This window comes from Teleopsis dalmanni, chromosome 1, assembly GCF_002237135.1.
Source record: "Teleopsis dalmanni isolate 2A chromosome 1, ASM223713v2, whole genome shotgun sequence".
NCBI classification, from domain to species: domain Eukaryota; kingdom Metazoa; phylum Arthropoda; class Insecta; order Diptera; family Diopsidae; genus Teleopsis; species Teleopsis dalmanni.
The window spans coordinates 99,216,213-99,225,414 of record NC_051846.1 but is presented as its reverse complement, the minus strand read 5'-3'; positions in this window follow the sequence as shown (position 1 = coordinate 99,225,414).

Genomic DNA, 9,202 nt, shown 5'->3' with positions numbered 1-9,202 from the left:
GCACATAAGCCAATTGACATGCTAAAGTATGATGATCGTATGTAAAACATTGTGGCAATACTTCTTCCACCTATCGTAACAGTAGTTTTACAACCCATAGATCAAAATACAATAAGTTTGGGCATGTTAGAATATCAAACTAAATTGTTATACAACATTGTCGCACATAAAGAAGTTCCGGTTGAAAATATTTTGAAGGCACATTCAATTTGATACGCTGTTTTGGTACCTAAATCAGCGTGGGATGAATTGCTATTAGCAGTTTTTATAAAAGCGTTAAATAATTTAAAAAAGTGGGATGATGATCAATACGATAGTGAAGACGACATTCCGTTGCTAAAATTGATTTAATTAAACAGTGTTTACGACGATACACTTCGAGAAGTTCAATTGTAAATATCGAAGGTTGTGATAATACATACTGACATCAGCATTGACGATATTGAAAATTGAAGGAAGGATCAAATTAAGGAAGATAACGAGCATTTCGAACTGTCTGATCATGAAAACAATGGATCAGTTATCGAGCAAGATATTCAATAACACAAAACACAAAAGAAAAAAAATAAACAACTCTCGACTGCTTCTTCAAACCTACCAGTACAAATTAAATTTAAATTTCCCTTAAGTAATGATGAAAGCAAAGTCATTGAAATAAATTTAGCGAGCTATTTCCACAAAAAATGTATGTTTATTATTATTTCTTTTTGTTGAATTTTGGAACCCGCTTAGAAAAGTTATTTGTTCGATAAATTTAATTACTCTTGCGACATTTCCGTTAACTTTTTCGAGATTCTGCTGCATTTTGTTTTAATCAAGCTAACTAAAAGAAGATGGTTTGAATCGAAATTTATATGAAATAAATAATATGTTGTAACGACCTTTCCGGCCCCTACCGCGGCCGGGGTAAACCAGGGTTCAGTACAAGAACTCAACAACAAAGAACTAGAAAGTGACAAGAAAACTATAGGTCTAAGAATTTTCCTTGTAAACGAAGATGAGAGACGCAGTAATGTAATTTAATTTTTTTCTAATTTTTCTTTTATTTATAACTACAAATTTCCAAAAATACAAATTTTCAATTACGATCAATAAAATATATATAAGAAATTAATTAACAAAACAATTTTTCCGCGTATCAATTTTTTTTTATATTTCCCCTCGCAACTATTCACTTATTTTTGTGATAATGAAAACAACGAAGGAAAAAAAAACAAATCACACTCACCGCAGTTGTAGTGATGACGTCACCGCTCCTCTGCTGTATCTTGGATATGTTTTAAATGAATAAAAAACAGAAAAAAACCCAAACAAAGTTGAATCTCTATATCATGACTGTTTAAGTCTCTACACTTTGTGATCGCAGAATTTGTCGAACAATGCGTATGAAATTTTTGATCAAAATAAAATTATTTGGATCATGTCTTAATGCTTCAATTATGGCGATAATGAGACAACTATATACAGCTATCTAGACATTAGACTTTTTTTGTAGCAAATTTAGTATACAAAAAATAGTCATGCAGGCAAATGAAATCACAGAACTTCCTAAATTCAATCGGCTGATATCAGCTAATTTCTTGTGAATTGTTTATTTTTAATAAATCTATAACTTTTGGGAAGACAGTTTTTATCTAAAATTAAATATGTCGGAGATATAAGCAATTAAATTTGAATTTAATTTTATGGGTATTTTCCAATCTTCGGACTCCTGGAGCGCCATTTTCACTTATCCAATTGAACTAAAATTTTACACAGATTATTTATTTAGTGAAATGAACCAATCTGGGTAGGTGCCGTTAACCGATTTAAAAAAAACAATTGCCCACATACCTTAATGGCACCCTAATATATATGTATATATATGTAACAGGGTGACATGACTGTAATCATGACAGTTGCTATCTGTCACAGAGGAGAAACGCAGCAGTTGTTGACAGTGGTTTGAAGGAGTCAGTCGTGTGCGGTCGGACGTGGTATTGAACGTATTATATTGATAGTGAACATATTATCATTTTTTCAATTTCATAACATTTTATAACCTTTTTTGCATAATAACTGCACTAATAAATAATATTTCTTACATTTGGGGGCTCGTCCAAAGCCGAAAAGTGCAGCAAAAAAAATGGTGCACCGCAAAAATGCAAACGCGGGTTATGCAGAACGAAGCCTCAGAAGAGCAGAACATAACAAAAAGTGAAAATAATGAATATGTGCATGTTAGTGAAATTGAACGAAGTGAGATAAACGGAGGTATAAGTATTGAAAGTTTCGCAAAAATAGTGCCAGAATTTGATGGAGTTAACATGCCGATTCAGCAATGGATAAATAATTTTGATAAAAATGCCGAAGCATACTAACTAAGCGCAAAGCAAAAGTATGTTGACGCGCGCAATAAGATGAGAGGAACGGCGAAGCTATTCTTGGAAACTGTAACAGTGGTGAATTACGAAGCATTATGTGAGGCGCTAATACAAGAGTTTGATATAAAATTAAGTAGTGCAGAAGTACATAAGCAGTTGGTCTTGTGCAAAAAGCAAAAAGATGAAAATTTTCACGAGTATATACTGCAAATGCGCAAAATAACACCAGCGAATAATGTTGAAGATGAGTCTGTTATAAAGTATATAGTAGATGGTGTCGAGTTACGCGAGGATTTGAAATACCCATTATACAGTGCGCCAACGTTCAAAGAATTAAAAAGCCGATTCGAGTTAATGCAAACAATGAACAAAACCAGGCATAACCAAAGTACGAGCGAACAGAGACGTAGTCGTAATGAAGCAGAACAACGAAGAATAGAAGGCGACAGTAAACATCGGCAGCATTGCTTTAATTGTGGATCGACACAACATAAAAAAGCCGAATGCAAAGCCGAAACAAAATGTTTTAAGTGTAACGGCGTTGGGCATATAGCAAGAAATTGTACGAGTGCAAGACAAAGTGTACAGAGAATAATAAATGAAAGTTGTCTAAAGGAGATAAAAATTAATAAAGAAAGCACAATGTGCTTGGTGAATACTGGAGAAGACGTGTCGCTAATGACCGAAAGTATAGTAAAGGAAAAATTCCCGACACACAAAGTGCAAAATAGTTCAATTTAGCTTTATGGCTTGGGTAATGTCAGCACGGCAGTATTGGACGAAATTACAGCAGAAGTTGAAGTTGATGAATTGACAACAAAACACAAATTTTTAATTGTAGCAGATGGAAAAACTAATACTAACGTAATTCTGAGATATGATTTTTTGAAGAAATTTAAAGTAGTTATAAGTGCTGAAAGCTATGCGTTCACAAATGCGAATGATAGTTCATATGGAGAAAATTACAAAATTTATAATGTGGTTAGTACCAATACTGAGATCGACGTTGCGACGAAGTATAAAGAAACTGTAATGCAATGTATCAACAATTATAAACCAGGGGAAAACACAGCAGCCAGTCCAATTAAATTAAGAATTGTATTAAATTGCAATAATATAGTATTCCGTGAAAGACCCAGTCGATTAGCAGTACCAGAACAGGAATTCGTACGAAATCAAGTAAATGAGTGACTAAAGCAAGGTGTTGTACGAAACTCGTGCTCCGATGTGGCAAGCAAAGTACTACTAGCAAAGAAAAAAGATGGTAGCTTCAGATTGTGCGTAGATTTTCGAAAGTTGAATACGTTGGTACTGAGAGACAGGTCTTTGTTACCGATAATCGAGGATGTTCTTGAAAATATACAGGCGGCCAAATATTTTACAATGATGGATCTCAAAAATGATTTCTTTCATGTGGAAATCGAAGAACACAGCAAAAAATACACAGCGTTTGTGACAAAAGAAGAGCTCTACGAGTTTAGTAAAGCGCCGTTTGGTTTTTGTAATTTACCGGCGGAATGTAGTCGCTATGTCAGTTACATACTTCAGCAGCAAGTAAACGAAGGAATTATGAAGGAATACGTAGATGATATTGCACACCAGAGCAATGTGTGAGAAACAAGTATTAGAGCCAGCACAAGAGTTTGGGCTTGAAATAAACTGGGCAAAATGTCAGTTTTTGAAGACTAGAATAAACTTTCTGTAACATGAAGTAGAGGATGAAAAAATATACCCTGGAAAGGAGAACGTTGAAGCTGTTAAAAACTTTCCATTACCAAAAAATATACGAGGGGTCCAAGCGTTTATGGGTCTGACGGGATATTTCAGAAAATTCGTTCAAAATTACGCACTGTTAGCCAGGCCGTTAACTAAATTATTGAAGCAAAACACTGAGTTTCAAGTAGAAGAAAAACAAGTGCTAGTAGTTGAAAGTCTGAAGTCGGCGCTAATAGAAGAACCAGTGTTAAAAATATTTAAGCAGAACGCAAAAACACAACTACACATCGATGCATCCAAATATGGTTTTGGAGCAACACTTATGCTGCAGCACGACAATAACTGATATCCTGTTTGTTATTGGAGTAAAAAAACGTCACCACAGGAAGAAAAATTGCATAGTTATTTTTTAGAGGTAAAAGCAGCGTACCTGGCGACAAAGAAGTTAAGACACTATCTTATGGGCATTCAGTTTGATTTAGTAACTGATTGCGCGGCTTCAAAGCAGACGAACGCCAAGAAAGATATACCCAGAGAGGTGGTGCAATGGCTAATGTTCCTATAGGATTTTACGTATAATATTGAACACAGACCAGATATACTTCTAGACGAACTAGTATTGAAATTTCAAGGTGAACGCAACGAACTTAGAGAAGACACCAAAATGCAGATGCAAAAAGCGCAGGAAGCATACTAAAGAAATTTTGACAAAAAACAAAAAACGCACCATGATTACCAGTTGGCTGATTTAGTAGCAATTCGAGTTACGCAATTCATAACAAATAAAAAATTGGAAAACAAGTACATAGGGCCATATAAAATTATCAAATTAAAGCGAAATGGACGATATGACGTTAAGAAAGCAGCAAAATTCCAGGGTCCGCTAAAAATGTCAACCAGCGCCGGTAACATGAAGCTATGGCAGTATATGGGCACGAACGACAGTGAGGAAGAGGAGGAGGAAGAAACATCTGAGACAGATGACGTGCAGGATGGCCGAGTGTAACAGGGTGGCATCACTGCAATCATGACAGTTGCTGTCTGTCACAGAAGAGCAACGCAGCAGTTTTTGACAGTGGTTTGAAGCAGTCAGTAGTGTGCGGTCGGTCGTGGTATTGAACGTATTATATTGATAGTAAACATCATTTTTTGAATTTCATAACATTTTATAACCTTTTTTGCATAATAACTGCACTAATAAATAACATTTCTTACATATATATATATACGTGCCTTTTATTTTTCCACGCACAAATATGTTTTACACTCTGCTTTTGATTTTAAAACGCACAAATAACTGTTAGCTTTGTATTAAAATAATAATGATTACATACAATATATATATATATATATATATATATATATATATATATATATATATTACATACATTATCTATACTAATATTATTATATTTTATATTATATATATATATTGTATGTAATCATTATTATTTTAATACAAAGCTAACAGTTATTTGTGCGTTTTAAAATCAAAAGCAGAGTGTAAAACATATTTGTGCGTGGAAAAATAAAAGGCACGTGATAATTATTTCTGAAAAATATAATATAAAGCAAATTTAATTATTTGTTTTTTTTTTTGAGTTTTATTTGAAATTCCGAATTACAATTATAATTATAAGGTGACTTTTATTTTTTAATGATAATTGTTATGGTCTCTGCTCTTAAGAGAGCCAACTATTATCCAATACATAAATGATTGTGGAATTGACATGTTGGATTTTGTATTTTATATTGCTTATACTTAAAAGTAGAAAAAATATGAAAAATATAATAATTGATGATTTAAAATGTGTCTGTTATGAAAAATTTTTATTTATACCAATAACTTGACTTGCGTGAAAGCCTGACTATTCCTATATATTAGTAACTTATATGCTGTCTTACAAGTTATATGTAGAAATAAAAAATGCCAATAATGTACAAAATAATGAAAACAATTATATAACTAAAATTTATAGTAAAAAATATAAATGTAAAACAAGGTGAAAAACAAATATTTAAAAAAAAACAAACCACAAAATTAGTGACGGAGCATACATGGTAGTTCCCATTACTGCATACCGACATACGGTTGTATAATCAATGTCTGAATTCTCTTTAAAGGCAGGCTGTGCAGAAAAACGACTTCATTAAATTGTTTATTATTTCATACAATAATTTTCTTTTAATTTTTTATTTTTATTATGTAACGGTTTTGATATTATTTTACCCTTATCTTTTTAGAAAGAAATTGTTGCGAGTATTCTGCTCCTGCATAAAGTGATCCGTATATAATACTATTTGTTAAAAATGGACGCTTTTTTAATGCACCACGAACACTAGCTAAAATTTGATTCATGTTTGTTAAATTTTACGAGTATTAAAAACTCAAGTAACTCCTTTTCACTAATTATTAATATTCTGTAAAAATATTAAAAACGTTTCTCACAAAGTACGAAAATGATTAAACATTTATTGAAAATAATTTTACTAAACGATAACAATTGTACAATACTTGTTCTTACGTGAAAAATAATTGTACAAAATTTCAATAAAATACGTCAATGCTAGCAAGCAATATAAATATTTGTGCACATAAAGACGTATTTAATTGAAAAATGCTCTCATAACTATTTTAATGAGAAATTTGTGTATTTACTGGAAACAAGACTTAAATATACGGCAATTGAATAGAGCTATTAAGCAATTGGCGTACACAATTTAATATGGATGATATGAAGAGTACCAGAAATCTGTGTCATAAATTTAATAATATGAAAATTTTAGTTTGAAAACATTTTATTAGTTTTAAATTAAAGTTCTTTAAAAGCCACAACTATACAATAGATGATTCTCTGAATTTTAATTTTTATATATTCAATTTTACTTTAAATAATACTTAATTTTTAAATTCAACCAAAATATTACGTACATCAGTACTTCAAATCGGGAACTTAATTATAATTTATAGAATACAGAAGAAAAATGCATAAGAAAAATGGAATTGATCGGTTTAGATATAAATCGCATATAAATTGGCGATTGGGAAACATATTTTTCTTTTTAATGTATTTATTTCTTATTCAAAATGTAGGTATCCATTATACAAACAATATTCATGCTGAAACTGATATCGACCTTTTTAGATTTGGATATAGTTGTATTACAAACTGTTCATTTTGATTCATCTTATCTTATGCTAAACGAAACTGTCATCCAAAGCATCATATGTATACGTTTGGATTTGCATCTTTATTACAAAAAAGATTTTTTTTCATCATATTTTCTTTAGAAATATCTCATTTTTTGCCTAGTAGATATATTTAAATATAAATGTTTGATTCTAGACATTGAAAATCCACAAGTAACTGTTAAGAAATTATTGTATGAAGAAAAATAAACTGTATAACACAAGATATATCATAAAGTTTCTGAAAGCACCATTACGGGTGTATTTTTTTAATAAGTAAAATTAGAAACTGCTAGTTTAAGAGGGCTAACGCCTTTGGCAAATAGTTTACAGCCAAAAATTTCCAAAGACGAGATTTATATTTCCTATAGGGAAATTTTCCGTAGAACTCAAAAATCACAACGATTTTTTTTCTGTGTACCGTTTTCAAGTTATTTGCAAAAAACCGTTATTGTATGAAGTCACAAAAGCATATAGTCCCATAACTTTTTTTCTGAAGTTACCTCAGTAGTGCGTTATATATCAAATTAAAGGTGAAACTTGTACAAACATTTTAACGTTAATGTAACTTATTTAGTTTTGCTGCTATAGCTAAAAATGTACAAACGAAAATAATTTTTTAAGCTTTTTTCAACTTTTTCGATTTTCAATGTGATGGGAATATTAAAAAAAATTCTTTTTTTGATTGATTGATATGTTTGCTTTAGTACAAATATTTCAAGTGGCTTAACATAAAAATCGAATAAATATTTCAGAAGTTATTCGCCATTTTCCAAGTTTGCCCAAAATAGTGGTTTTTATTAACAAAACAGAAAAATCATTTTTTCATATTTATTTTGTAAAATTTAGAGTGCAAACCAAAATTATGTTATGTAAAATTTCACAAATTTTATTTAAATGAAGTTACCTCAGTAGTGCGCTAGATATCAAATTAGAGGTGAAACTTGTAAAAACATTTAACATTTTTAAAAACATTTTAATTATTTTTTTTATACGCTTTTTTTAATTTTTTCGATTTTCAATGTGATGGGACTCCTACACAAACATTAAAAAAAAAATCTTTTTTCAAATATTTTTTTTCACTACTGAGGTAGAGTTATGGTGCTATATGCAGGGTGATGTTTTGAGAAAAGTCAAAATAACAGTTTTTTGCAAATAACTCGAAAACGATACACAGAAAAAAAAAATGGTTGTGATTTTCGAGTTCTACGGAAAATTTCCCTAGAAGAAATATAAATCTCGTCTTTGGAAAACAAAACTTTTAATTATTTGTTAACTAATATTATTACACTTTGTGTTTATATTTCAGTTATCTGATTAGAGGTGAATATGACCTAAGTAGTGGATTATGTAATATTTTTGGTGAAATCTTTCATTAATACGTCTGCAGTTTGTGGTTTGTTTTTGGTTCACAATTGTTCTACAATTTTAGGTTTTGATCACTAATGAACATTTTTTTACTATGAACTATGATATGTTTATATAAGTTTTCAACAGTTATTCTGAGATGCAGAAGTATTGTTAGTGATTCAAAGATTAAGTTTCATTTTTTAAGAGCTTAGTGGCTTCATAATTTAGGTGGATGCCATTTTCATTTGGAGCTGTCTTTGTATTCTACGTTCAGTCCCTGACTACAACTGAAAAACTTGTGTTACTTTTTGGTTAATATGTGTAGTAGTTTATAATTTTTGTTATCACCGTATTTTGAGATGATAGAAAAATTACTAAAACTTTAAATTTATATATACTAGGTCTGTTCCACGAGCTACACATAGTAACTTTGAATAACACTGTGTATACACAAGTGCGTTCCACGAACAAATTTGTGAGTAAATGAGAGCATCTGAGAGAGCGTAACATCCCTGTCGAAATTTGAAAATGTTACACAGACTTTACTTATGCATTTTATATGAAGTAAAATTTGTGTTTATGT